General features: G+C 36.1%; 1 non-coding gene across 1 annotated transcript in view; it reads right to left on the bottom strand.

Moving 5' to 3' along the window:
* Positions 1-15118: 15118 nt before the first annotated feature.
* LOC119473671 overlaps positions 15119-15144 on the bottom strand; it is a 106-nt gene continuing 80 nt past the window's right edge. The window contains exon 1 of the small nuclear RNA XR_005202879.1: positions 15119-15144. This exon is cut by the window's right edge and continues 80 nt beyond it. This is a non-coding gene — a small nuclear RNA (U6 spliceosomal RNA).

Genomic DNA, 15144 nt, shown 5'->3' with positions numbered 1-15144 from the left:
ATTCTATAAATTCATTGAAGGCAGATAAGGTGCCTGAGACTTACTTATAATTTGTTCAGCCCTTCATACAAAGCTCTGAACATCTAAATGCAGTAGACCCCCCAATTACTGAGAGATATCCAGTATGCAATGGCAATGGAAGAGAAAAGTGCCACCAACATTTGTCCATGGGCTACTTACTGTTATTTCTGTTATAAAGGCTCATGCTTTATCTGTGGTCCCTACTCTGTGGCTTTCTGAAATAGCAGTCATAAGGTTTAGCCACATCAAAAGACCAAGAAAGGTTTTTTTTCTCTAAATAGAAACTGTAACTTGGTTTGATGCTCTCATTATACTTTACAGCGGTTCTCAAAGTGAAATCTCTGGATGAGCAGGATCACCATGACCTGCAGAACAGTTAGAAATACAAATTTTCAGGCACCACCCTGACCTATTAAATCAGAAATCTCATATCACAAGCCTTCCATGTGATTCTGATGCATTCTAAATTTTGAGACCCCTGGCCTAAAACAATGTCCTTGTTTCTCCTTCCTAGTTATCAGGGTCCTGACTAGTATCGATGATGTTCTTAAGGGGATATCTTATCAGAGGTAGATGATGTGATAGCAATGTAGCTAGTAATAGTTACATAATGAACACAGAGTATAGCATGTTTCATGGGTTTTCAAAGCATGTTTAATGGGTTAGTAATTCAAAGTTAATAAGCACTGTTTAAAAAAATAAAAGATATTACTTAGGCAAGTAAGTTTAGAGTAACTAGATTAAAAAAAATTCTACCCTGAGAAATTTTCAGTTTTTTAAACATATTCAAAAACATTCCAAATCTTCACAATTTCTTCAAACTTATTTGAAACCACCTTTTCAAATAAAAGTTTGTTTTTGCAGATTCAAAGACCTCTTTTTGTGGTCGTATTTCCCGCATCTGAATTATAATTTGTTACAAAAGGTGTTTGATGTTACATTATTTTTAGTTGTAACCTTTCAAAATTATTAGTCCAGTGGTTCCCAGCTGGAGCAATTTTGACCCCAGGAATGTTTGGCAATGTATGGAGACAGTTTTGCTTATCACAACTGGGTGGGAAGCTGCTACTTGTACATAGTGATTAGAGACTAAGGATGCTGCTAACCATCCTACAATGCACAGAATAGCCCCTGCAACAAAGAATGATTCAGCTCAAAATGTCGATAATGTTGAGGGTTGAGAAATCCTTTATGAGTTCAAGTATTAGTGAGCATAGTGAGTACTTTCAGTGTACTTACCCGCACATTGAATATAGATTGTCATACAGACTTGCCTTTTTTACAGTCATAATTCCAATACTTACTATATTGCTTAACACAATAGAGGCATCCAATAAGAGCATATTGAATGAATGAATTAATAAAATAACCATTGAGAGAAACATAACTACCATGAATGAAATTAACAGCAAACCTTGGAGGTCAATGTAAAAACCACATCATTTAACATAGCAAGTGAAATCCATATTGAGGAACGCTTTGAGGAGGGAACACTGCAACTGATCTTGACTGATCAGAGCAGATGGGGGAGAGCAGAGAGCAGTAAAGCCAGGAGGATATGACAGACCATGCAGAGAATGGGGCGCATCAGAGACTGCCACATGTCTTGTAGGTCCATGCCTCGCAGCTTCACTCATGTGAATCTACTTACAGGTTCTACTCTCCTTCTTGGATCCTGTCCCTGTCAGGACAGGTAGCAAGTGGCAGAAATTATTATCTGGTGATCTAAAAGCCATAAGGTTTTGTTTGCCATCCCAGGATTTTGTTTGCCTGTTTGATTATTTTTAGGAACTCTGTTTTCTTAACTATTTTTATGATATAAATAACCATCCATTAATTTTAAAAGGTTTTTTAATATACAATGTTAGTACACATTTATGAGGTTCATGTGATATTTTGCAACATGCACATAATGTATAATGATCAAGTCAGTGTATAAAGGGTATTTATTACCTTGAACATTTATCATTTTTATGCGTTGGAAACATTTCAAGTCCTCTCTTCTAGCTATTTTGAAACATACAGTATATTGTTATTAACCAGTCACCCTGCTCTGCTATTGAACATTAGAACTTTTTTCTTCTATGTGTATGCTTGTATACATTAGCCAAACACTCTTTATCCTTCCTCCTCCACACACACCCTTTCCAACCTATGGTAATTATCATTCTACACTCTACCTACATGATATCAACTTTTTGTCACTCCCAAATGTGAGTGAGAACATACAGTGTTTGTCTTTCTGTGCCTGTCTTATTTCATTGAACATAATGACCTCCACTTCCACCCGTTTGTCCAAACAACATGATTTCATTCTTTTTTAACAGCAGAATAGTATTCCGTTGTGTACCACATTCCATACCACATTTTCTTTATCCATTTATCTGTTGATGAACACTTAGGTTGATTCCATAACTTCTACTGTGAATAACACTATAATAAACATGCGGGGGGGGGATATTTCCTTTGGTATACTGATTTATTTTCCTTTGGATAAATATCCAAGAGAAGTATCGTTGGATCATCTGGTAGATCTATATTCAGTTTTTTGAGAAATCACCATACTGTTTTCCATAATGGCTATGCTAATTTAGTTGCCACCAACAATGTATAATTCCCCTTTCTCTGTATTGTTGCCGGAATCTGATTTTTGCATTTTCACTAACAGCCATTCTAACTGGGGTAAAAACATATCTCATTGTGAGTTTGATTTGCATTTCCCTGATGACTGGTGATGCTGAACATTTTTAAAATATGCCTATTGACTATTTGTATGTCAACATTTTGAGAAATGTCTCTTCATATCCTTCCCATTTTTTTAAAACAGGATTATTTGTTTTTCTGTTGTTGAGTTTGAGTTTCTTGTGTATTTTGGATATTAGTCTCCTGTCAAATGAATAGTTTACAAATATTTTCTCCCATTTAACAGGTTGTCTCTTTACCCTATTGTTTCCTTTGCTGTGCAGAAGCTTCTTAATTTAATGCAGTCCTATTTCCTATTTTTGTTTTTGTTGGCTATGCTTTTGAGTTCCTAGCCATAACTTATTTGCCTGGTCCAATGTGCTGTAGTGTTTATTTCATGTTTTCTTCTAGTAGTTTTATAGTTTTCAGTCTTATGTGGTCTCCGATCCACTTTGAGTTGATTTTATTATATGGTGAGAGAGAGGGGCCTAGTTTTATTCTGCAGATGGTTATTAAGTTTTTCTAGTATCACTTATTGAAGAGGGTATTTTTTGTTCAATGTATATTCTTAGTGCCTTTGCAGAAAATCAGTTGGCTATAAATATGTGGATTTATTTCTGTGTTCTCTATTCTGTTCCATTAGTTTATATATCTGTTTTTATACCAATATGATGCTGTTTTGGTTACTGTAGCCTTGTAATATATTTTGAAGTCAGATAGTGTGATAGCTTCAGCTTTGTTCTCTTTGTTTAAAATTGCTTTGGCTATTCAGGCTATTTTTTGGTTCTATAAATATTTTAGAATTTTTTTTTCAATTTCAGTAAAAAATGACATTGGTATTTTGATAAGGATTGCATTGAATCTGTAGATGGCTTTGGGAAGTATCATCATTTTAACAAGATTAATTCTTCTGATTCATGAGCATGGGATGCCTTTGCATTTGTCTGTGTCCTCTGCAATTTATTTTATCACTGTTTTGTAGTTTTCCTTGAAAAGGTCTTTTACCTCCTTGGTAAAAGGTATTAATAGATATTTTATTATTTTTTGTGGCTATCATAAATGGGATTGCTTCTTGATTTCTTTTTCAGCTATTTCAGTATTTGTGTATAGAAATGCTACTGATTGTTGTATGCTATTTGTATCATACAACTTTACTAAATTCACTGATCATATTATAAGAGTTTTTTTGGTGAGGTCTTTAGGTATTTCTAAATATAAGATTGTATCATCAGCAAAAAGGGACAGTTTGAATTCCTCTTTTCCAGTTTCAATGCTTTTTATTTCTTTCTCTTGCCTCATTACACTGACTAGGACTCCCAGTACTATATTGAGTAGGAGTGAAGAAAATAGGAATCCCTGTCTAGTTACAATTCATAAAGGAAAGGCTTTCAGCTTTCCCCTCTTAAATATGATATTAGCTGTTAGTTTGTCATAGATGAGTTTTATTATATTGAGGTATATTCTGTATATTTCTAGTTTGTTGACAGTTTTTATCATGTAAGAGTATTGAATTTTATCAAATAAATTTGCTGCAGCTATTGAGATGATTGTATGATTTTTGCCCTTCATGCTGTTAATGTGTACTGTATTATGCTCATTGATTTGCATATGTTGAACCATCTTTGCATCTCTGAGTTAAATTCCACTTGCTCATGATATATTATCTTTTTGATATCCTTTTGGACTCTATTTGCTAGTATTTTGTTGAGGATTTTTGTATCTATGTTCATCACAGATATTGGCCTGTAGTTTGCTTTTTTTGTCATATCCTCATCTTATTTTGGTGTCAGAGTATTATGGGCCTCATAAAACAAGTTAGGGAGAATTTAATCCTCTTCCATTTTATTGAAATAGTTTGAGGAGAATTGGTGTTTTTTAATTACTAGTATTCACTTTATTTTTGATCCTCCCACACTGAGCAACATATCCCAATGCATTTTTCTTAAATCTTTGATACCTGTTTATTGCCTGTCTTCTATTCCACAAGAAACTTGCTAGCAGATAATAACATGAATGGATGAGCAGGAGAAAGCAGTTCTGGAAAAATGTCAAAGCAGTAGATTATCTAATGATAATAATAACTAATATTTAATAATGCCTATCGTGTGGTACTTGGATGTTCTAAGCACTTTTCATGGATTAATTTATGCTTGCTTTACAGCAGAATCCTGAAGGGACATGATACTATTTTTATCCTCAGCTAATAATAAGTCTATATGTTTAACAGTATGCATGCATGTGTTTTTGTAGCAGTAACCTATGGATGTGATTTTATTTTATATACACATACAATTATGTTTTCTAACTTTAAAAATCATTCCTAGTTAATATAAAGAACAGCACTACCTGATATGGTAGCCACCAACCACATGTGGTTATTGAACATTTGGGGACCAGTCTGCTCACACTTGTAATCCCAGCATTTTGGAAAGCCAAGGTGGGAGGTTCATCTAAGCCCAGGAGTTTGAGGCCAGCCTGGGCAACATAGTGATGCCCTCTGTCTTCCCAGATAAAAAACTTATTTGTTTAAAATCGAGATATGATTAGTGTGAAATGAGATGTGCTATAAGAGCAAAATGCACATAAGATTTTGAAGACAATATTTTTTAAAAAATGTAAATACTTCTCTTTCTTTTCTTTCTTTCCTTTCTTTCTTTCTTTTCTTTCTTTCTTTCTTTCTTTCTTTCTTTCTTTCTTTCTTTCTTTCTTTCTTTCTTTCTTCATTCTTTCTCTCTCTCTCCTCTCTCTCTCTCTCTCTCCCCCTTCCTCCCTCCCTCTCTCTCTCTCTTTCTTACTTTCTTTTCTTTTCTTTTTTTCCAGGGTCTCACTCTGTTATACAGGCTGGAGTGCAGTGGTGCAATCATAGCTCACTGCAGCCTCCACATCCTGTGCTCAAATGATCCTTCTGTCTCAGCCTCCTGAGTAGCTAGGACTACAGGCATGCACCACCATGCCTGGCTAATTTTTGTATTTTTAGTAGAGGCAGGATTTCATCATGTTGTCCAAGCCCATCTCAAACTCCAAGGCTCAAGCAATCTGCCCACCTCGGTCTTCCAAAATACTGAGATTACAGGTGTGAGCCACTGTACCTGGCCACACAATACGTCTTTAATATTTGTGATTCATTAGATGTTGTGTATTTTGCTTTTTGTGGTGGGGAACAGGGTCTAGGTCTGTTGCCCAGACTGGAATATGGCTCACTGCAGACTCTACCTCCTGGGCTCAAGCCAACCTCCCACCTCAGCCTCTCAAGTAGCTGGGACTACAGGACATGTCGCCATGTCCAGCTAAATTTTGTATTTTTTGTAGAGATAGGGTTTCTCCATGTTGCCCAGGCTGGTCTCAAAGACCTGAGCTCAAGCAATCCACCTGCCTTGGCCTCCCAAAGTGCTAAGATTACATGTGTGAGCCAGTGTTCCTGGCCTGATTACATAATTTTTAATTTTTTTGAGAATTGGTATTAATTCTTTAAGTTTGGTAGAATTTGTCAGTAAAGCCATCTGGTTCTTGACTTTGTTTGTTGAGAAAATTTTGTTATTGATTCAGTCTCATTTCTCATTATTGGTCTATTCAGTTTTTCTATTTTTTCTTGGTTCAATCTTGGTAGGTTGTATGTATCCAGGAATTTATCCATTTCCCGCAGGTTTTCCAGTTTGTTAGCATATAGTTTATAATTGTCTCAAATGATCTTTGTGTTTTTGTGTATCATTTGTAATGTCTCCTTTTTCATTCCTTATTTTGTTTATTTGGGTCTTCTCTTTTTTTTTCTTGGCTAGTCTAGCTAGTGATTTATCAATTTTACCTTTTCAGAAACTAGCTTTACATTTTATTGATTCTCTTTGTTGTTAGTCTCTATTTCATTTAGTTCTACTCTGATCATTATTATATTTTTCCTTCTACTAATTTGAGTTTGGTTTGTTCTTGCTTTTCTGATTTCTTAAGATGCATTGTTAGATTGTTTACCTAATGTTTTTATACTTGTAAAATTTGTATTTTAAAATTTATTTTGTAGAGATAGGTCTCCCTATGTTACCCAGGCTGGTCTCAAACTCTTGGCCTTACCCAGTCCTCCTCCCTAAGTCTCCCAAAGTATTGAGATTACACATGTTAGCCACTGCATCGAGCCAAAATCTTTCTACATTTTTGATGTAGACATTTATTGCTATTGCTATAAACTTCCTGCTTAGCATTGCTTTTGCTATGTCCCATATCTTTTAGTATACTGTATTTCTGTTTTCATTTGTTTCAATTTTTTTTTTCTTAATTGTTTCATTTACCCAGTGGTCATCCAGGAGCATGCTGTTTAATTTCCGTGTTTGTGCATAGCTTCCAAAGGTCCTCTTGTTATTGATTTCCAATTTTATTCCATTGCGGTCTGAGATGATACTTGGTATGATTTTGATTTTTAAAATATTTTTGAGACATTTTGTTGCCTTTCATATGGTCTATCCTAGAGAATATTCTATAAGCTAATAAGAAAAATGTGTATTCTGCAGCTATTGGATAAAATGTTCTGTAGATATTTCTTAGGTCCATTTGGTCTAAAGTGTAGTTTAAATCCAATGTTTCTTTGTTAATTCTTTGTATAGACGATGTGTCTAATGCTGACAGTGTAGTGTTGAAGTCCCCAGCTATTATTATATTGGAGTCTGTCTCTCTCTTTAGATGTAATATTTGCTTTACATATCTGACTACTCCATTTTTGGGTACATATATATTTGGAATTGTTATATCCTCTTGATGAATTGATTCCTTTATCAATATATAATGACCTTCTTTGTATCTTTTCTCTGTTTTTGACTTAAAGTCTGTTTTATATAACTACTCCTGCTTACTTTTGGTTTCTATTTCCATGTAATATCTTTATTTTTATCTCTTTATTTTCTGTCTATATGTGTCTTTACAGGTACAATGAGTTTCCTGTGGGCAACATATAGTGGCCATATTTTTCTTTATCCATTCCTCCAATCTAGATTTATTATTATTATTATTATTGAGACAGGGTCTCTCTTTCTTGCCCAGGCTAGACTGCAATGATGTAGTGATAGCTCACTACAACCTTGAATTCCATGGCTCAACTGATCCTCCCTCCTTGGCCTCCAAAAGTGTATGCCACCATGCCTGGCTAATTCAGCAAGTCTATATCTTTTAAGTGTAAAATTTAATCTGTTTACATTCAAGTTTTTATTGACATATGGGAACTTATTTTTGTCATTTTGTTCACTGTTTTCTGATTGTTTTGCATTCCCTTTTTTTCTCTCTTGTTGTTTATCATTATGGTTTGGTGGTTTTTTGTGGTAATGACGTTTGAGTTTTTTCTCTTGCTCATTTGTGTGTTTGCTCTACCAGTGAATTTTATATTTTCATGATGGTAAATATCCTTTTGCTTTCAGGTGTGAGACTTCTTTAAGCATTTCTTGTAGGGCTGGTCTAATGGTGATGATTTCCCTCAGCTTTTGCTTGCTTGGGAAATACTTTATTTTTTCCTTCGTTTATGCATGATAACTTTGCTGAGCATAGAATTCTTGGCTTGCAGCAATTTTCTTTTATCACTGAAAATATATCACCCTATTTTCTCCTGGCCTATTACATTTCTGCTGAGAAATCTGTAGTCTGATGTGAAAGGTAGGTGGCTTCTTATATTTAACTACATGCTTTTCTCTTTTCTGTTTTGAGAATTCTCTTTTTGCCCTTGACTTTTGACAGTTTGACTGCAATGTGCCATGGATAAGGCATTTTGAGTTGCATCTATTTGGAATTATCTGAGTTTCCTACATCTGGATGTCTAAATGTCTTGCTATACTTGGGAAGTTTTCAGTTATTATTTTAAATTGGTATTCTATGTCTTTGGCCTTTTTACCCTCCCAAATACCCAAAATTTAAATAGTTACCTTCTGGTGTCTCATATGTAATGTAGGCTTTGTTCCTTCTTTTTAATTTTTCTTTATTTTTTTTCTGACTCCATTATTTTAAAAGACTTCAAGTTCTGAATTTTTTCTCTTGCTTGATCTAATCTATCATTGAAACTTTCAAATATATTTTTGATTTTATTCATTAAATTTTTCAGTTGCATGATTTCTGTTGGGTTCTTTTTTTATGGTATGTATCTCTTTGGTGGATTTTTCATTCTTACCTTGAATTGCTTTTCTGATTTCTTTGTATTACTTGACTATTTTCTCTTGTATCTCACTGAGCTTCTTAAATATCATTATTTTGAATTCCTTTTCTAGGATCTCATAAATTTTCTTTTCATTGAAATCTATTGCTGGAGAATTATTGTGATCTCTTGGATGTGTTATATTTCATTGTTTTTCCATTTTCTTGTGTCCTAATGTTTATATCTGTGTTTATGGTATAACAGTTGCTTCTTACAACTTGTTGGATTGGCTCTCATTTGGGAAGGCTTTGATTCTGGGTGCATGCAGTAGTACAGTCTCCATGCAATTTCTTCACTGCAAATAGCTTCAGTGCTATCTGTGACTTCCTCAGTTACTTAGGGTATGGTTATTAGCGGAGGCTGTGGTGAGGATTTTCTAAGGATGTGAATGTCAGGCCCCAGTGGTAGAAGTAGCAGGCCAACTATGACTGGTTTTGGGTTCCCAGGCAGTATACACAGGCACTGTTGTAAGCAGTTTCCAGCAGGCCAATTCTTGGGCTTCCAAGCAGCTTGTTTGGGTGCTGACAGTGGGCAACAGTGGGTCAAGTGGATGGGGGGTGCTCCTTGAGCCCCTGGGCAGTGGGTAGTAGTAGTGATGGGACAAACCTTGGGCTCCCAAGTGGCACATGCTGGTTTTAGTGTTGGCTGCAATGGGTTAGGCAGCCAGTCCCCAGGTTCCCAGGTGGTACTTATAGGTGAGTGCTGGCTATGTTAGTGGCACGCTGGGTGGGCCTATCCTGGGAGGAGTGCTCGCACGCTGATCCCCAGGCTCCTAGGTAGCATGCTTGGGCACTAGGACTAGAAGGTGTCTGACCAGCCAGGCTTGTCCTCAGGGCCCCTGGTGGTGTGCACAAGTGCAGGCTGTTGTGGGTAGGCCAGAGTGATCCCAGGTCCCCAAGCAGAGTGCTTGTGTGATGGCAGCATTGGTGGCAGAGGATGGGTTAGCCAGCCCTTGGGCATGTGCAAGTATGCAAGGCCCTGCTGCTGGTGGTAGGGGCAGGGGTGTCACTACTAGAGGCATGTGCTTCTGTCCTCAGTAACAGCAGTAGTAGTGGCTGTGAGCAAGGAGAGTCTATTCTCAGGGAGTGTGCAAGAATGCAGCAGCCTCTTCTGTTGGAAGAAGATTGCTATCAGTGGCAGTGGCCTCAGGCAGGCAGGTTTCAGTCTCTGAGGCACACATGTTTTGGTTTCTTTTGTCCCAGAGACAGCCTCTCAGTGTATGGCACCACCCCTTCATTGGGGTGCACAACATTCCTAGCAGCTAGCTAGGAATCCTGCTGGTCTGCTAGATAAAACTAGCATTGTGCCACTATGGCCTTCCAGGAAAACAAAAGGAAATATCAGTGAAGCTCCAGGGATATGAAGATGCAGGGGCTATTGGGTCTCATGGCAGGTTACAGTCTGGTGGGGGCTGGCGTCTCAAAATGGCACCATGCTGCCACTGCTTAGGACTTGGGGAAGGGTGGACCCCTGTGTGAGCTCCCTCTCTGGAGAAGTGCTGTTCATGGTCTCCAGGCAGCTCCTTATGCTAGTCTCAGGGCCCACAAAGACCATGGGGCTCTCCCATGGCTAGGCTTGCAGGAATCTATGATAGGAATATGGACTCCTAGATCTGTCTTACTTACCCTTTTCCCACACTAGGGATTATCTTTGGGCTCTCAGATGATCCGGGGCTAATTGCCTGCCTCACTTCCTTCTCCTTCCATGCCTCAGATCTTTCCTGTCATTTCTCTATTGAATTCTAGTGTTCTCTCTTAGATGCTCTATTTGAAGTGTGATTATCTACTTGCTATTTTGGTTCTTCATGGAGGAGATGAGAGCTGGATGCTTTCAGTCAGCCATCTTGAAGACTCTCCCATATGTAAATTTTTAACAAACAATTTAAATAAAGCTCAAAGTTCCCCTTGACCCCACCCCATCCTGCTTTCCAGTGTTTGAAACTTCTTTTTTGAATCTACATGCCTTTAGGAGGATATTGTCTAGTTCACTGTGATCTCCACCTATTGTTTCACCCCTAGTCCCACTGCAATCCACTGTATCAACTACCTGGCCCCGAGTTCATTTGCATTAGAGAAAAAGCACTGTACTTGAAATCATTCATTAGTCATATCTTACCTGAATGAACCTTAAGACATTAAGGTTAGCCACTAAGACATTGAGCTTTACTTTGTTCATCTTTAAACCCTATGCTGCTCACACAGAGATTGTCATGGGAATCAAAGCAAATAATGTCAGTGAAGCCACCTGACTAGCCATGCTTCCTGAGCAAAAAGTATGCTAAGAAAAAGAAAATATATTTTACAGCAACCTATAAAATTTCTTAAGCCCATTATTCGTCTGTGAAAATTAAAGTTTCAATTTCATTATAAATGACAGATTCCATTATAAACGATAACATGTATGTATAACACTTAGTCATCGCCAAGACAAAAGTGATTCACAATTTTAGTCACTGTTATTGATGGTTTAAATAATAGTAATAGTCAATCCTTGTTTATTTTATATGTTTTTAAATATCCTAAGTAAAATTGATACTACCAAAAGTTAAGTCATATTTGTCCTACAGCTTGAAATACTTTCCAACACCCTACAAAACATTAAACAAACGTGAAATGTTATTATTACCTGTCTTTCAAGACCCAGCAAAAGAATTCCTTCATAAAAAATTATTTCACCACCCCAATCTAAAACTCTCCCTCTGAATTCCAGTAGTGGCTGTTTCTCTCTAGTTTTCTTGGCCATTATGCGTACACATGGGCTTGTATTGCTTCTATTGTTGTCACACTGTTATTTAAATATCTGTGGAACTGAGATTCTAGTCTTTAATTGTTCATGTGTTTATCTCATCTCTCCTCAATTCGATTATAGGCTTCCTTATGTTACAGGCCATGTTCTCTGCCATACTTTGCAACACATCACATACATAGTAGGGACCCGGTAAGTGTCTTTGATTCCATTTAAAGAGAGTGTTACATCCTAGTAGTACCGTAAGAATGTGCCTCTTAAAACTCCTAATATATAACCTTGTCCCTTTTGGAATGTAACCAGAGAATAGCTTTGAAGGGAGGTATGGTGTGTTTCTTTCTTACTTGTTTCTAGGAATGAAAGATCTTGTTTTCTACCCTGGCAAAGTAAGGTGATTTGAATTTCTCTAATGCCAAATTCAGTATATGTTGTTTTTTGTATTGAAGGTCATGTGTTGAAATGTAAAAGTATCTGTTGGCAATAATTATTTAAGTAGACTATTCCAATCTTAAAAACATAGACTTGTGTTTAAAATTAATTTTCTTATTTGTCTATGGTTGCAACTTAAAACAGTTTTCCTTATATACACTATAAAATGTTAATAGCTACATATAGAGTGGCTTTACGACTGTAGTGTCATTTTTCTCAGCTTGATCAGCTCTTTTGAATGGCATCATTATGATCAAAGTTGTTTACAGTAATAAAATATGAATAGTTTCGATAAAAAAGTAGGCACCATTACAATTAAAAAGTATCTGGCATTTTAGAATGTGATAACCACTCATAATACTGTCGTAGGATAAGCAATTCTACAATATAAACATAATTAGAAGAATGACCTAAACAAGTCTTTGAAGCACAAAAAGGAATATGAATTGAGGGAGGTGTAGTACTGCATAGTTAGGGATTTGCAGAATATTCAACATACCTGCATTATTTCAAAGAAATTGTGAGACGTTAAACATTTCATTCATACTTGTACCCTTCATCTAGTTCTACCTGCAAAGAACAAGCAAATCTTAAAATCAGGACAACATGCCAAATGTTTCAATAAAACTTGGGGCTTGGTACTTTGTCTGATAAGGTATACTGCAAAAAATAGCATATTCATACTTGTGGGGGTATTTATTCAATTATATTCCATTGCTATTAAAAAATATAACAACGAGATGTATACAATAACTCTGTAGTCTTTACACTATGAACTAACACCTCTCTAAGTGATAACATTTTCTTCATCCAGGTACTGATATTTAGGTTTCTGTTTCTCTCCCTTTTTCTTAAGATCACTTTACTTCTGGTTCATGCATATGCTCATACCATCAGAGGGGTGGCAGGTAAGAGAAATTTAATAAAAGTCTAGGTCAGTTAACATTGCTACTGCTTTGAGTTTCTGAAAACAGGTTTGGAGAAGGTGAATGATGGTAGACTATTTTTCTGGGGAAAAGAAATAACTGGTTTCAGCAATTTTATAAGGGTGATTGTCTTCATAATGTTTATAGTAAGTAAAGTTGTGAGGGCTGACGCAGAGGCAGCTGGGTACAATGACTATTTTGACTCCCTTATTGAAGAAGAGAAATAAGCAATTTTTGACATAATTCCTGATGCACACAGTAATTAGGAACCTGTGTACAAATAAGTAAAATAATTGTCAAACAATATACTTAAACATGTTGTATGTATAATAGTAATACTAAAATATAACTCAAGATATGTAATCCCCTCACTAATTCATTATTTTTGGTGAATAATGAAGACCTATTCTCATGCCAGACTATTTTAATCCTGACATCTATCTCCAACTCCCTTTTGGAAAACATACCCCTTTTTCATAAGAGTGGATGTTATCCTTTTTTCCATGAGGCTGTCTGTCAGACACTGCTTTCCTGTAGCAGTACATTGGCTCTAGATTAACTTAATCAATAAAATAAATTATGTAATATTAAATATGTATATAATTATCTTCTTTAACTGTATAAAAACCTAGACTAAATTTTAAAATTGCCTCTTCTAGGTCCCTCATTATGCTTTTAGATAACCTAAAAGTCTATCAAAAGGGGAATAGCTAAAGAAATTATGGATGCGTGTAATGGAATATGTTGCTGTTAAAAAGAATGAGGTAATTCTGTATGAATTGACAATAAAATGTTATGTTACCGTGAAGTGAAATATTTTGTTAAAAAAGAAAATTATATAATATACATAAGGTATTGTGCCATTTTTTCATAAAAATACATATATTATGTATTCTAGAAAAAAGTCCCAATAAATACATATCTTCCTTGGGGGAGGAAAACATTCACTGTTTATTTGAATTATTTTAATTATCACAGTGATCATTTTAAAAACAGTTTTATGGTACGAAGATCAGGAAGGATCTCAGAAAATTTCTATCAAACTTCAAGGAAAACAGCATTCCTTTATTGTTGGCTTGTTTATAAACAAAGAAACCATGGAAAAATCCTCAGTTTGTTATGATAAAATGTTTTCTTTCAATATTTGCTATCTTTTTTTATTTCCTCACTTAGAAATTATGTATTCATATTTTTAAATTATCTATTGGAACATAAAATCAATGAAACAGAAACCTATACTGGCTTAGATATCCCAACCTGAGCCTTTGATCAGTGTGCGGCCTTGTGTGGTCTCTGGAATTGGCTTAGCATGGATGAGCAATTGCAGCCTCCTGTTTAACAGTTGTTTGACTCTCCCATTGGACAAAGTCGAGAAATCGCACAGCTGTGATTACTGCTGGCAGCTACTCCATAAGCCCGGGGGAACTAGCCTTCAGAGGAAGCTTACTCTGAGGTTGCAGGGGAGAGAGACAGAGAGAAATTAGGCATTTGTTGACATCATTGAGCTGACGGATAGACCCACACTGAAATCTCTCCTACTCTGTATTTTCAGGTATAAGATCCAATAAATGTCCTTTATTCTTTAATTCGCTTTGAGTCAGTTTTTGTGTTAGTTGCAACTGAAGTCATTTCATTAACATATTTTTCTTAAGTAAATAAGAATGTAGACAAGGATTTGTGCACAATAATTGTTATCACAAATATTTAATGGGTAAAAAATACAAATGATCTAAATGTTAAATATTAGGAAAACAAGCGCAGGGATTATGGTTGACTGATATGATAGAATATTATGTAGCTATTAAAACTGATGTTTTCAGATAATTTTTAATTAACAAGTCCCTTCACAATCCAGCTTCTGTCACCTCCCTGGCCTTGTATCTCTGGGCTCCCTGGTAACACTCACGTGTTCTCTATCCACTTTGTACTCCTTGTGTGGTTTTCTCTGCATAGGAAGACCCTGAATTCTCCCAACTTGTAGCTTCATCCTACTCACCCTTTAAAGTTAAGCTCAGGCATACCTCCTCCAGGAAGCCTTCTCATAATTTTTTTCTTGCTCCCCAAGTTCATGCCAGCCCTTTCTCTATGTGCCTGCAATAACAGTAGTTATTCCTGTAACTGGTGGTGTTTTAATTGTCTCTTTATGTCCTTCTTTCCCATTAGACTGTGAGCTCTTTGAAGACA

This window comes from Cebus imitator, unplaced genomic scaffold, assembly GCF_001604975.1.
Source record: "Cebus imitator isolate Cc_AM_T3 unplaced genomic scaffold, Cebus_imitator-1.0 Scaffold175, whole genome shotgun sequence".
NCBI classification, from domain to species: domain Eukaryota; kingdom Metazoa; phylum Chordata; class Mammalia; order Primates; family Cebidae; genus Cebus; species Cebus imitator.
Note: the sequence above shows the minus strand (reverse complement) of the source record. Positions and strands in the feature narration are given on the sequence as shown.